Source organism: Somniosus microcephalus, chromosome 7 (assembly GCF_052327205.1).
Source record: "Somniosus microcephalus isolate GS21.2 chromosome 7, FLI_Smic_1.0, whole genome shotgun sequence".
Taxonomy (NCBI): Eukaryota; Metazoa; Chordata; class Chondrichthyes; order Squaliformes; family Somniosidae; genus Somniosus; species Somniosus microcephalus.
The window spans coordinates 88,393,138-88,409,283 of record NC_140993.1 but is presented as its reverse complement, the minus strand read 5'-3'; positions in this window follow the sequence as shown (position 1 = coordinate 88,409,283).

Below are 16,146 nucleotides of genomic sequence, written 5' to 3'. Positions count from 1 at the left end.
GAAAATTAAAAGCTCAACCCTTGTATCACTCACTGTGCTTAAAGTGCACTGAGATTTTTCAGTGGGAGAGATATGAATTTTGTCCCATTGTCCCCTTACATTGAGTTTCCAGTCTCAGCCGTGATCTGTATGGTGTCACGGAAGGAGGAGAAATTGGAAGAAGAATCATTCTGGGACCATTGAAACAAAATTAGGAAATGTCAGAAATACACAGTCTGTAGGCCGTTTAACCTATTAGCTCCATCTGGTTGCATTGTCGGTGGTTTTCCCTTTTCTATTTTAAACCCTGTTAAAGGGCTTTCTTTCAGTTTTCAGTTCTGATGAGGAGTCTATAAGCAAAGCATTAATCTATTCTCTTTACTCTAGGCTGACACTCCAGTGCAGTACTGTGCGAGTGCTGCACTGTCGGAGATGCTGTCTTTCGGATGAGACGTTAAACCAAGGTCCCGTCTGTTCTCTCAGGTGGACGTAAAAGATCCCATGGCACTATTTCGAAGAAGAGCAGGGAAGTTATCCCCGGTGTCCTGGCCAATATTTATCCCTCAATCAACATCACTAAAACAGATTATCTGGTCATTTTCACATTGCTGTTTGTGGGAGCTTGCCGTGTGCAAATTGGCTACTGCATTTCCTACATTACAACAGTGACGACAGTTAAAAAAAGTACTTAATTGGCTGTAAAGCACTTTGGGACATCCGGTGATCATGAAAGGCGTTATATAAATGCAAGTCTTTCTTTCTTTACAGATGATGACAGACTTGCTGCACATTTCCAGCATGTTCTATTTTTAGTTCGGGTTTCCTGTATTCATCTTGTAGGCAGATTCCTGTTCAGTCAATTGGCTCTGCATCTGTTCATTATGTCATTTTGTTCCATCTAGTAGTTTTGTTGAATAGCTGCAATATGTCTTTTAACCAGTTTAACCATTTTGTAGGATGATGCCCTTTGCTTTGTGAATTAACATCTTTTGTGGTTCTCTGTGCTTCAGGCAGCAAGTATTCAATTAATACTTACTGGTGTTTCAGGCAGACAAATAAACCAGATATACTGTAGATTCTGTCTTTAGAATAAGCCAGCTGTGCATTACTGTAAAAAGGTGCTGGTGTCACACAGGTATCTGCATATTAGTGCTGGTATTGCAGTTTTGTGTTTCTTGTTGTAGTAATTGTTTCTGTTCTGCATGATACTGAGCCCTTTTTTTCTGTGTTGAATAATTGGTATTTATTTTTGTTATATTTGTTTTTGTATTTGGCACTTTAAGGCCACCATATTGGACTTAAATTTTATGAATTTGTGCTCCCAGCACAAATTGATGGATGGAAAATCTTGTGGAATCCACTGACCTCTGTGCTTAATTTCTGATACACATTCCCACTGCACAAAGCTTTGCACTGTGAGTGCAAATTCATAAAATCTACCTTTCTTGTCTATTTCCTTATGACTTGCACCACCATGGTAAGTGTGAAGACAGGAAGTTCCTAAACCAATACTGTAGAACATTTATTTGGTAATAATGGATCTCCTGTGGTATTGTTTTCTCCCATGTAATAAACATTATGTTACTCAGGCCACTGATTTATGATGATTATAAACTAATAAATTGCCTGTGGCATTGCTCATGGACAGTTAATGAATATATGTCTTTTTATATACAAGATGACAATAAAGTTGGGAGAGAGGCTTCAGAAACCTGTTTCACAGAGCTACAGAACCTGCAACTTCATTGTGACAGTTGACATAGCAAAATTGAATGAGAAATGTTGAAACAGCAATTGCCAATGGTAAATGCTGACAGGAAATCATAACCAAAATCATGACACCAGGAAGTTGGGTATGTGGACAGGGAGTGCCTATCTGACACATGATTTTTAATAATGTATACATTTTTGGATTCATAGTTTATGATGATATCTACATTTATTTTTGTAAATTGTAAAGTGTAAATCAAAGACATTTGCGTATTATTGTTTACCTGTGTACTCAGTTTGATTTCATTTTTTTAAAGCCCAGGATCCTTGGAAGATGGTAGGGAAGATGTTTTAGGTTGTAAGAAGATAAGAGGTGTGTAAAAGGACAGGGGAAAGGGTGGGGGTTGGGGGGGAGGGGTGTTATCAGTTTTTACACACAAGGTCCCACAAAGAGCAGTGAGATAAATGAGCCAGATAATCTGTCTTTGGTGGTGTTGGATGAGGGATAAATGTTGGCCAGGACCCCAAGATATCTCCCTGCTCTTCTATGGATCATGTTATGGGATCTTTTATATCCGCCTAATAAGGCCTCAGTTTAACATCTCATCCGAAAGACAGCATCTCTGGCAGTGCAGCAATCCCTCAGCACTGAAGTGTCTGGTTAGATTGTGAGCTCAAGTCTCTGTAGTAGGGGCTTGAACCTTACAATATTCTGACTCAGAAGCAAGAGTGCTACCACTGAGGCATGGCTGACTCCTAGAAAGCTTGAGGGAGAGGGAGCAGAGTGATGAACTAGCAGAAGGGGCTAGGATATGATATGTTGAGAAGGCTGATATCTGGTAATGCTTTTGGGAGGAGTAGAACAAAGAAGAATGAAGGCTGTGAACCTAAACAGTGTTCTGCCTCCCAGAAGTTTTACAACAATGTTTTCCCAGCACTGAGCTGGGAAGCTTTTTTTAGTTAAATAAAATGCTTGGTCCGCTTATAACAACAACAACAACTTGTAATTATATAGCGCCTTTAACGTAATAAAACATCCCAAGGCGCTTCACAGGAGTATTCTAAGACAAAAAAAAAATTGACACCGAGCCATATAAGGAGAAATTAGGGCAGGTGACCAAAAGCTTGGTCAGAGAGGTGCTGTGTACACACCCGTAGGGACATCGGAAATGCTGGTTTCAGGCATGCCAAACACTGAAAACCGGCATTTCCGATCTGAATCGGTCGCCTGCCCTGGAAAAGGGCCCCTGCGGGCGGATACTTCCGCTTTCTGGAGAACCTCCGCCTGCAGAAAACCCTTAGAAATCATACACCTGGTAAAAGCACTTAAAAATACTTTAAAAATAGGTAAATTTATTTTTAGCCCCGTAAAAAACATTAATTAATTTTTTCAAAAAATTACATTTTTGTTTAAAATATTTAATTTATTGTAATTTCAACTCATTTAAAAATTGTGATTTAAAAAAAAATTATTTAATGTTTTACAGTGTTTTTGGGGTGATCGCCATTCATACTTTTGACAGGTCTATCTGTCAAGTGTATGAAGAGAGCTTCCCTTTTTTGATTGGCTCCCCATGGCCCACGTAATCCCAGGGACGCTTGCGAACTGCATGCGCCTCTGGGATACGTGGGCCCTGCACATTTCGAGTTGGGGAGGCGCAGTAGCGGAAGTATACGCACCTCGGGAGCCCTCAGGTAAGTCCGTAGATTTTTTCCAGATCGGAGGCCTCCGCACGCAGGAAGCCTCCGATCGGAAAATACGGCCCAATATAAATGCACTTTAAATAGTTAAGACAGGTTTCCCAACTCAGTACTGAGAGAAACCTTTCAGGAATCCCACCACTGTATTTGTAAAGAAAGCCTATAGCTGAATTCCTGGCCATGACTTGGCAACTGGCTTTAAATTGTTTAAAGCAATTTCTGCGCTCTTATTGTAGTTAGCCAGCTTAAAGCCATCTCCCAGGTCACAGATGTGAATGTAGCAATAGTTCTTATCTCAGGGCAGGAATGTGGTGGGGATGTTGAAGGGAAGGTAATAGCAAGGGAAGGGAATGGTGAGATCCATCAGGAGGGATTGGAAAGCAGTTAATAGGAAAGGGGGGGAGTGCAATTGCGGGGGTAGGGGGGCGGAGGCTTAGGTGCGGAAGAAGTGGTAGGAGGGAGTGGGCAGAGGTAACAAGAGTTTGCATTGGGTGAGGTGCTTGATTTTGATCGACATCAGGGAGATGGCACTGTGGAGACCAGTGCCACATTGCTACCTACTTTGGAGATGGGCTTGGAGGACCCAATCAGAGGTAACTTTAAGAAATTAGTAAATTTTAAGCATAACAGACAAGCATAACAGAAATAGAGTGATGAAAAAAGCTTGAGGGAAATGGAAAGTGTTACATGAAGTAAATGTTACATTTACAAGAAGTACATGAATACCTAAGAGTTTTAATACATTAAAAGGACAAGACAAGGTGCAGCACAGGCAGCTATTACACTGACACTAGTAATTGCTGGGAACACAGAGGAGATTTGAATGGGGTGAAATCTTGCTGTGTGATCTTGCTTTGTGCACTATATTAATAAAGTTGGTAGTCGATTTCCTTTAAACAGACTAACACCTTCAATAAAGTAACAGACAGAATTTTATACAAATACTTTAGTACGAATTGCCCAGAAGAACCGTTGTCGGGTTACTAATTATTGCAGCTGCTCCTCATGGGCTGTTATGAAAGCTAGAAAAGGGAGGAATGGCCATAGTTCAGGTAGTCATCATGTCTCCTACTCTGAAGCTGCCCTCATTTTCCTTCTGGAATTCTGTCCTGATGCATTCCTCTTTACTGTTCCTTTTTCATTCAAATCCATCTTTTCTTTCTCTAGTGTACAATTAATGCCTGCTTTCCAGTCTTACCTGTGTATATGATTTGTTCACCACGGGCAGAGACAAATTACCTGTGGCCAAACAAATGTGTCATTATAAAATTACAATCACATGCACATTGCCTATGTGCACAGATTTGTCATGTGCTTGAATCAGCTATGCAAAAATAAATGATTACATACAGACAAACACTGGAGATGTAGCTAATCAAAAGAACAAGTATTGGCTCCACTGTTTCCCACTTGTTTTTTCATCAATGCTTATTACAGCTGTTCATTTTTTTTACAGCATCTGCATGTTCTTAACCTCTTGGCATGAACTCTGTCCTAGGAAATAAATCAACAAAGTAACTCAAATGCTATAATAATTCTATGTGGATAAAGCTAATAGAATATATAATGAAGTAGAAAGTGATAAAGGGATTAAAATTTAAACAAATTCACCATAAATGGTATTTCATATTTTAGTTAAGAAATAGTATTATTTCTGGCAGGAATTATTGGAGCTCACTTCATAATAAAAATCTTTAAAATATGGAATTCATATCTGATTCCTGTGGACTGATTCCTTCTATCATTTTTTCAAGCTGTCTCACCTCAATAAAGGAATTGATCAGATATTTATCAAGAATAAAATAGATGGAAAAACAGTATAGGATATGGTAAAAGTCTATCCTTGAGTGGTATTTCTGAGGTTAGGGAAACCTGTTAATGCAGAGCAATTACACTCAAATCACGAACCCTTCCTAAATTGTATGGCCTATGCTTTCCATGTCCACCTTGATTGAAGACCTTCTATAGGGAGTGGGACTTCACACCACAGAGGTGCCCCTTGTCCCAGCAGACTTTCCAGCCTCAGGATGGTTATATTATTGGAGGTGGGCTTCCGAGCCTCTGTTGAAAAGAGAGAGGAGTTCTGACATGGCAAGCCTTGGGGGTCTGCTGCAGTGATGGATGAAGACAGTCTACATACTGCATGCAAAATTCTGATTTGTAAAAAAAAGGTAGACTCCCTTTTTGGGCCTGTGCAAGGTAGCATTCCATGAATACTTGCCATGGCTGAATTGAGAATTTTATACTTCCTTCCACCAAGTATTGAATGTTGGGTGCCTGGGCCAAAGAGATGGCCTTGTATCCAGCATTCAAACAGTGCTATTGGCAGAAAACATTTATATACCTTTAACTGATTAGGCATATTCTGCCCTCTTGGGACCAGCCCTCCAGAAAGGGCATAGGAGATCCATATAGTTGAAGATATGACAGACCGTATCCCCAAGCACCTTTCTACTTCCACCCACCCTAGATCCATAAGAGAATATCTATGTCACTCCATCCATCTATCTATCAATCTATCTAACTATCCATTTAAGGTGTCAGCTTTGACTCAGTGGTAGCATACTCACCTGAGTCAGAAGGTCATGGATTCAAACCTCATTCCAGAGACTTGAGCACATAATTTAGGCCAATGCTTCAGTGCAGTACTAAAGGAGTGATGCACTGTTGAAGGTGTTATCTTTCAGATGAGATGCTAACCTGAGGGCCTGTCTGTTCTTTCAGGTGAAAGTAAAAAATCTCATGGCACTACTTGAAGAAGAATGGAGTGTTCCCCCGGTGTCTTCATCAACATTCCTCACTTGGCCAACATTGCTCCCTTGGTCAACATTCCTCCCTTGACCAACATTCCTCCCTTGACCAAAATTCCTCCCTTGGCCAACATTCCTCCCTTGACCAACATTCCTCCCTTGGTCAACATTCCTCCCTTGGCCAACATTCCTCCTTTGGTCAACATTCCTCCCTTGGTCAACATTCCTCCCTTGGTCAACATTCTTCCCTTGACCAACATTCCTCCTTTGGTCAACATTCCTGCCTTGGCCAACATTCCTCCCTTGGTCAACATTCCTCCCTTGACCAACATTCCTCCCATGACCAACATTCCTCCCTTGACCAACATTCCTCCCATGACCAACATTCCTCCCTTGGCCAACATTCCTCCATTGACCAACATTCCGCCCTTGGCCAACATTCCTCCTTTGGCCAACATTCCTCTTTTGACCAACATTCCTCCCTTGACCAACATTCCTCCCTTGGCCAACATTCCTCCCTTGGTCAACATTCCTCCCTTGGCCAACATTCCTCCTTTGGTCAACATTCCTCCCTTGGTCAACATTCCTCCTTTGGTCAACATTCCTGCCTTGGCCAACATTCCTCCCTTGGCCAACATTCCTCCCTTGACCAACATTCCTCCCTTGGTCAACATTCCTCCCTTGGCCAACATTCCTCCTTTGGTCAACATTCCTCCCTTGGTCAACATTCCTCCCTTGGTCAACATTCTTCCCTTGACCAACATTCCTCCTTTGGTCAACATTCCTGCCTTGGCCAACATTCCTCCCTTGGTCAACATTCCTCCCTTGACCAACATTCCTCCCATGACCAACATTCCTCCCTTGACCAACATTCCTCCCATGACCAACATTCCTCCCTTGGCCAACATTCCTCCATTGACCAACATTCCGCCCTTGGCCAACATTCCTCCTTTGGCCAACATTCCTCTTTTGACCAACATTCCTCCCTTGACCAACATTCCTCCCTTGGCCAACATTCCTCCCTTGGCCAACATTCCTCCCTTGACCAACATTCCTCCCTTGACCAACATTCCTCCCTTGGCCAACATTCCTCCCTTGACCAACATTCCTCCCTTGACCAACATTCCTCCTTTGGCCAACATTCCTCCCTTGACCAACATTCCTCCCATAGCCAACATTCCTCCCTTGGTCAACATTCCTCCCTTGACCAACATTCCTCCCTTGACCAACATTCCTCCCTTGACCAACATTCCTCCTTTGGCCAACATTCCTCCCTTGACCAACATTCCTCCCATAGCCAACATTCCTCCCTTGGTCAACATTCCTCCCTTGACCAACATTCCTCCCTTGACCAACATTCCTCCTTTGGCCAGCATTCCTCCTTCGGCCAACATTCCTCCCTTGGCTTACATTCCTCCCTTGACCAACATTCCTCCTAGGGTTGCAAAATTCTGGGAATTTTTAAAAGAGGAAGCTTTCCATGGGAATTTTTGGGAATTTATGGGAATTTTGGGAATTTTGAGTTTTTTTGCACACTGATGGTTTTTGTCTCTGACCCTTATATTATCTTTGTCGTCAAAATAGACATACTGTTCCATACAAATAAAAACAGGCTTTCAAAACTTTATTTAGGTTATAATTTTGAACTTTATTGAACCCCCACAAAAAAGACCCATCTATAATAAAATAAAAAGAGCGTCAGCTTATTTAGCCTGTAATTTGTCCTTATTTTGTCCCTTTGAGTCTTCTACTCATGAGTCTTCTGAGTCTTCTACTCCTCATTGCTCCTCCTGATTCTCTGACTCTGGCTCTGACGTGTCCATTTCCTCCTCTGTGTCAGTGTCTAGCTGTGTGGTGGACACTTCTGTATCTGGCTCAATAAATTGTAGGTTCGCCCGGATAGCCACCAGTTTCTCCACTCTCTTGTTAGTCAGCCTGTTGTGCACCTTTGTGTGCGTATTCCCAAAAAGTGACCAGTTTCGTTCAGAGGCCGCTGATGAAGGTGGGATTTGGAGTATCACTGATGCAATAGGTGACAGGGCCTCAGATGCACAAAGTCCCTTCCACCAGGTATGTGCACTGATATGCTTGCATGATTCCCATATCCCATCCCCATTCCAAAGACCTTGCTTGGTAGAGAATTTTGCCAGTCTTCCCAGAACTTTGCCCACATCCAGATTGAGATGGTGTGAGAGGGTAGAAATCACACTGTAAGCGCTGTTGATCTGTTCTCCAGAAAGTATTGGTCTCCCAACATGCTTTGGGTCCAGCATGTATGCTGCAGCATGAATCGGCTTGACACAAAATTCTTGACGCGTCTGTATGAATTGAACAATTGCCTTCTCTGCTTTGAGCAGCAGGGATATGGGTAGGGCAATGCTGATTTGTTCTTTTAAATCAGTAAAAAGCCTGAGAACATCTGACAAGACAGCATCATCTTCAATCTGAGCAATTGCAGATGCTACTGGTGAGAGTAGTTTAAGGCTGCTAACCACTCTCTCCCAAAACAAATCATCCAGCAGTATTTTCTTGATGGTGGTTTCCATATCCCCAGACTGGGATATTGCCATTTCTTGCAGTGACTCCTTACCCTCCAGAAGGCTGTTGTACATTATGACAACACCACCCCATCTAGTGTTGTTGGGCAGCTTCAGTGTGGTGTTCTTGTTCTTTGTCATTTGCTTGGAGTTGTAGGTTGCTGCAACTACCTGTTTTCCCCTGACATACTTAACAACTTGCTTGGCTCTCTTGTACAGTGCTTCCATGGTTCTCAAACCCATGATGTCCTTGAGGAGCAGGTTAAGCCCATGAGCTGCGCACCCAATAGACGTAATATGAGGGTAGGCCTCCTCCACTTGAGCCCAAGCAGCCTTCATATTCGCAGCATTGTCAGTAACTACTGCAAAGACCTTTTGTGATCCAAGATCGTTGATGACCGCTTTCAGCTCATCAGCAATGTATGTGCCTGTGTGTCTGTTGTCCTTCGTGTCTATGCTCTTGAAGAACACTGGGAGAGGAGTGGAGACGATGTAGTTTATGATGCCCTCCCCTCGTACATTTGACCACCCATCTGAGATAACTGCAACACAGTCTGCCATCGCTATCGTTTCTTTGAGCTTTCCTTGGACTCTGTTATACTCAGCCTCCAGCAAATAAGTAGACAAAGCATGTCTGGTGGGAGGACAGTATGCAGGGCGAATAACATTGAAAAATCTCTTCCAGTACACATTGGCTGTGAGCATGAGGGGTGAGCCTGTTGCATATACAGCTCGAGCAAGGCACTCATCTGCATTCTTCTGGCTATGGTTATCCATTGTATCAAAGAACCTTCCAAGTGGGCCAGGAGTTGCTGATGATAAGGAGCCTGATGCTGAATGAGAACCATCATCTTCTTGAATGGAAGCAGACGAACTCTGGGCTGATTGCTGTGAGCTTTGAGTGAAGTTGTTGCATTTGGATAAATGCTGCTGCATCTTTGTGGCATTCTTTACATATGGCTTTCTACAGTGTTTGCACATGTACACAGTCTTTCCATCTTTAATGCCTGGGGTAAAATGCTTCCACACATCCGACGGTAAACGTGGCATTGTTCTATGCAGAGAAATAAAGGGCATTCATCTCTGTGTCGAACTGCGGTCGATCAGCACGATTGCAACAGGGTGAGTACATTTTTGCTGATGCTCCATGTGATGGAAGCATGACCTGTACACACACGACGCTACATCACCAATAGTGTATTATTTTGTATACTTTAAATTGAAGGACAACAGAGTTCAACAAGTAATTGGTTTATTTGGTATAAAGTCTGATTTACTTACTGCATCATCACAACATCAGCAGAAAACAAAATGACTTCCCTCAGGACCCCTAACCTGGATCTTAAAAAAACGATAGCAGTCTTACAGATGCCTGCAGGCCAATCACAATTTGATATGCAAATATTACAAATAGAGGGAGCTAATCGCTCATCCACTCATCCAACCAATCAGGACATATTTGTTCACAGTCACACACAAAACTTGTAATTATTAAAACAAGCCAAATAAGAAGATAAACATATATTGATTAAGAAATTCTTTAACAATTAAGATTCCATCCCTGTTAGTAATTTTGAGAGAGGACCTGTGGAAAAAAAAGAAAGAAATACAAAAAAAACAATATTATGCTAGCATGTGCTTTTTTGGGCAAAAATCCCAAAATTCCCAAGCAAAACTTCCCGTGGAAAATTACCGGAAATTTACCGGAAACTTTCCACCCCTTTGCAACCCTAATTCCTCCCTTGGCCAACATTCCTCCCTTGGCCTACATTCCTCCCTTGACCAACATTCCTCACATGGCCAACATTCCTCCCTTGGCCAACATTCCTCCCTTGGCCAACATTCCTCCTTTGGCCAACATTCCTCCCTTGACCAACATTGCTCCCTTGGCTAACATTCCTCTCTTGGCCAACATTCCTCCTTTGGCCAACATTCCTCCCTTGGCCTACATTCCTACCATGGTCAACATTCCTCCCTTGGCCAACATTCCTCCCTTGGCCTACATTCCTCACATGGCCAACATTCTTCCCTTGGCCAACATTCCTCCCTTGGCCTACATTCCTCACATGACCAACATTCCTCCCTTGGCCAACATTCCTCCCTTGACCAACATTCCTCCCTTGGCCTACATTCCCCACATGGCCAACATTGCTCCCTTGGCCAACATTCCTCCCTTGGCCTACATTCCTCCTTTGGCCAACATTCCTCCCATGACCAACATTCCTCCCGTAGCCAACATTCCTCCCTTGGTCAACATTCCTCCCTTGGTCAACATTACTCCCTTGGCCAACATTCCTCCCTTGGTCAACATTCCTCCCATGACCAACATTCCTCCCTGGGCCAAAATTCCTCCCTTGGCCAACATTCCTCCTTTGGCCAACATTCCTCCCTTGACCAACATTCCTCCCATGACCAACATTCCTCCTTTGGCCAACATTCCTCCTTTGGCCAACATTCCTCCTTTGGCCAACATTCCTCCCTTGGCCAGCAGTCCTCCTTTGGCCAACATTCCTCCCTTTGCTTACATTCCTCCCTTGACCAACATTCCTCCCTTGACCAACATTCCTCCCTTGACCAACATTCCTCACATGGCCAACATTCCTCCCTTGACCAACATTCCACCCTTGACCAACATTCCTCCTTTGGCCAACATTCCTCCCTTGACCAACATTCCTCCCTTGACCAACATTCCTCCTTTGGCCAACATTCCTCCTTTGGCAAACATTCCTCCCTTGACCAACATTCCTCCTTTGGCCAACATTCCTCCCTTGACCAACATTCCTCCCTTGACCAACATTCCTCCTTTGGCTAACATTCCTCCCTTGACCAACATTCCTCCTTTGGCCAACATTCCTCCCTTGACCAACATTCCTTCTTTGGCCAACATTCCTCCTTTGGCCAATATTCCTCCCCTAACCAACATACCTCCTTTGGCCAACATTCCTCCTTTAACCAACATTCCTCACATGGCCAACATTCTTCCCTTCACCAACATTCTTCCCTTGGCCAACATTCCTCCCTTGCTCAATATTCCTCCCTTGGTCAATATTCCTCCCTTGGCCAACATTCCTCCTTTGGCCAACATTCCTCCCTTGACCAACATTCCTCCCTTGACCAACATTCCTCCCTCGGCCAACATTCCTCCCTTGACCAACATTCCTCCTTTGACCAACATTCCTCCCTTGGCCAACATTCCTCCCTTGGCCAACCTTCCTCCTTTGGCCAACATTCCTCCCATGACCAACAGTCCTCCCTTGACCAACATTCCTCCTTTGGCCAACGTTCCTCCCTTGACCAACATTCCTCCCTTGGTCAACATTCCTCCCTTGACCAACATTCCTCCCTTGGCCAACATTCTTCCCTTGGCCAACATTCCTCCTTTGGTCAACATTCCTCCCATAGCCAACATTCCTCCCTTGGCCAACATTCCTCCTTTTGTCAACATTCCTCCCATAGCCTACATGCCTCCCTTGACCAACATTCCTCCCTTGACCAACATTCCTCCCTTGACCAACATTCCTCCCTTGGCCAACATTCCTCCCTTGGCCAACAATCCTCCCATGTCCAACATTCCTCCCTTGGCCAACATTCCTCCCTTGGCCAACATTCCTCCCTTGGCCAACATCCCTCCCATGACCAACATTCCTCCCGTGGCCAACATTCCTCCCTTGGCCAACATTCCTCCCTTGGTCAACATTCCTCCCATGACCAACATTCCTCCCTTGGCCAACATTGCTCCCTTGGCCAACATTCCTCACATGGCCAACATTGCTCCCTTGACCAACATTGCTCCCTTGGCCAACAATCCCCACATGGCCAACATTCCTCCCTTGGCCAACATTGCTCCCTTGACCAACATTCCTCCCTTGGCCAACATTCCTCCTTTGGCCAACATTCCTCCCTTGACCAACATTCCTCCCTTGGCCTACATTCCTACCATGGTCAACATTCCTCCCTTGGCCAACATTCTTCCCTTGGCCAACATTCCTCCCTTGACCAACATTCCTCCTTTGGCCAACATTCCTCCTTTGGCCAACATTCCTCCCTTGACCAACATTCCTCCCTTGACCAACATTCCTCCCATGACCAACATTCCTCCCTTGGTCAACATTCCTCCCTTGGCCAACATTCCTCACTTGGCCAGCATTCCTCCCTTGACCAACATTCCTCCCTTGGTCAACATTCCTCCCTTGGCCAACATTCCTCCCTTGACCAGCATTCCTCCCTTGGTCAACATTCCTCCTTTGGCCAACATTCTTCCCTTGGTCAACATTCCTCCCTTGAACAACATTCCTCCCTTGGCCAACATTCCTCCCTTGGCCAACCTTCCTCCTTTGGCCAACATTCCTCCCATGAGCAACATTCCTCCCTTGACCAACATTCCTCCTTTGGCCAACGTTCCTCCCTTGACCAACATTCCTCCCTTGGTCAACATTCCTCCCTTGACCAACATTCCTCCCTTGGCCAACATTCTTCCCTTGGCCAACATTCCTCCTTTGGTCAACATTCCTCCCATAGCCAACATTCCTCCCTTGGCCAACATTCCTCCTTTTGTCAACATTCCTCCCATAGCCTACATTCCTCCCTTGACCAACATTCCTCCCTTGACCAACATTCCTCCCTTGACCAACATTCCTCCCTTGACCAACATTCCTCCCTTGGCCAACAATCCTCCCATGTCCAACATTCCTCCCTTGGCCAACATTCCTCCCTTGGCCAACATTCCTCCCTTGGCCAACATTCCTCCCATGACCAACATTCCTCCCGTGGCCAACATTCCTCCCTTGGCCAACATTCCTCCCTTGGTCAACATTCCTCCCTTGGCCAACATTGCTCCCTTGGCCAACATTGCTCCCTTGGCCAACATTCCTCACATGGCCAACATTGCTCCCTTGACCAACATTGCTCCCTTGGCCAACAATCCCCACATGGTCAACATTCCTCCCTTGGCCAACATTGCTCCCTTGGCCAACATTCTTCCCTTGGTCAACATTCCTCCCTTGGCCAACATTCCTCACATTGCCAACATTGCTCCCTTGGCCAACATTCTTCCCTTGGTCAACATTCCTCCCTTGGCCAACATTCCTCCCTTGGCCAACATTGCTCCCTTGGCCAACATTGTTCCTTGGCCAACATTCCTCACATGGCCAACATTCCTCACATGGCCAACATTCCTCCCATGACCAACATTCCTCCCGTGGCCAACATTCCTCCCTTGGCCAACATTGCTGCCTTGGCCAACATTGCTCCCTTGGCCAACATTCCTCCCATGACCAACATTCCTCCTTTAGTCAACATTCCTCACATGGCCAACATTCCTCCCTTGGCCAACATTGCTCCCATGGCCAACATTGCTCCCTTGGCCAACATTGGTCCCTTGGCCAACATTCCTCACATGGCCAACATTCCTCCCATGACCAACATTCCTCCCGTGGCCAACATTGCTCCCTTGCCCAACATTCCTCCCATGACCAACATTCCTCCCGTGGCCAACATTGCTCCCGTGGCCAACATTCCTCCCTTGGCCAACATTGCTCCCTTGGCCAACATTCCTCACATGGCCAACATTCCTCACATGGCCAACATTCCTCCCATGACCAACATTCCTCCCTTGGCCAACATTGCTCCCTTGGCCAACATTGCTCCCTTGGCCAACATTCCTCACATGACCAACATTCCTCCCTCGGCCAACATTCCTCCCTTGGCCAACATTGCTCCCTTGGCCAACATTCCTCCTTTGACCAACATTCCTCACTTGGCTAACATTCCTCCCTTGACCAACATTCCTCCTTTGACCAACATTCCTCCCTTGGCCAACATTCCTCCCTTGACCAACATTCCTCCTTTGACCAACATTCCTCCCTTGGCCAACATTCCTCCCTTGGCCAACATTCCTCACATGGCCAACATTCCTCCCATGACAAACATTCCTCCCTTGGCCAACATTACTCCCTTGACCAACATTCCTCCCTTGGCCAACATTCCTCCCTTGGCCAACATTACTCCCTTGACCAACATTCCTCCCTTGACCAACATTCCTCCCTTGACCAACATTCCTCCCATGACCAACATTCCTCCCTTGGCCAACATTCCTCCCTTGGCCAACATTGCTCCCTTGGCCAACATTCCTCCCTTGGCCAACATTCCTCCCTTGGCCAACATTCTTCCCTTTGCCAACATTTCTCCCTTGAGCAACATTCCTCCCTTGGCCTACATTCCTCACATGGCCAACATTCCTCCCTTGGCCAACATTCCTACCTTGGCCAACATTCCTCCTTTGGTCAACATTCCTCCCATAGCCTACATTCCTCCCTTGACCAACATTCTTCCCTTGACCAACATTCCTCCCTTGACCAACATTCCTCCCTTGACCAACATTCCTCCCTTGGCCAACATTCCTCCTTTGGCCAACATTCCTCCCTTGACCAACATTCCTCCCTTGGTCAACATTCCTCCCTTGACCAACATTCCTCCCTTGGCCAACATTCCTCCTTTGGCCAACATTCCTCCCTTGACCAACATTCCTCCCTTGGCCTACATTCCTACCATGGTCAACATTCCTCCCTTGGCCAACATTCTTCCCTTGGCCAACATTCCTCCCTTGACCAACATTCCTCCTTTGGCCAACATTCCTCCTTTGGCCAACATTCCTCCCTTGACCAACATTCCTCCCTTGACCAGCATTCCTCCCATGACCAACATTCCTCCCTTGGTCAACATTCCTCCCTTGGCCAACATTCCTCCCTTGGCCAGCATTCCTCCCTTGACCAACATTCCTCCCTTGGTCAACATTCCTCCCTTGGCCAACATTCCTCCCTTGACCAGCATTCCTCCCTTGACCAGCATTCCTCCCTTGGTCAACATTCCTCCCTTGGTCAACATTCCTCCCTTGGCCAACATTCCTCCCTTGGCCAACATTCCTCCCTTGACCAGCATTCCTCCCTTGGTCAACATTCCTCCCTTGGCCAACATTCATCCCTTGGTCAACATTCCTCCCTTGGTCAACATTCCTCCTTTGGCCAACATTCTTCCCTTGGCCAACATTCCTCCTTTGGCCAACATTCCTCCCTTGGCCACCATTCCTCCTTTGGCCAACATTCCTCACATGGCCAACATTCCTCCCTTGACTAACATTCCTCCCTTGACCAACATTCCTCACATGACCAACATTCCTCCCTTGACCAACATTCCTCCCTTGACCAACATTCCTCCCTTGGTCAACATTCCTCCCTTGACCAACATTCTTCCCTTGGTCAACATTGCTCCCTTGACCAACATTCCTCACATGGCCAACATTCCTCCCTTGACCAACATTCCTCCCTTGGCCAACATTCCTCCCTTGACCAACATTCCTCCCTTGACCAACATTCTTCCCTTGGTCAACATTCCTCCCTTGGTCAACATTCCTCCCATGGCCAACATTCCTCCCTTGACCAACATTCCTCCTTTGGCCAACATTCCTCCCTTGA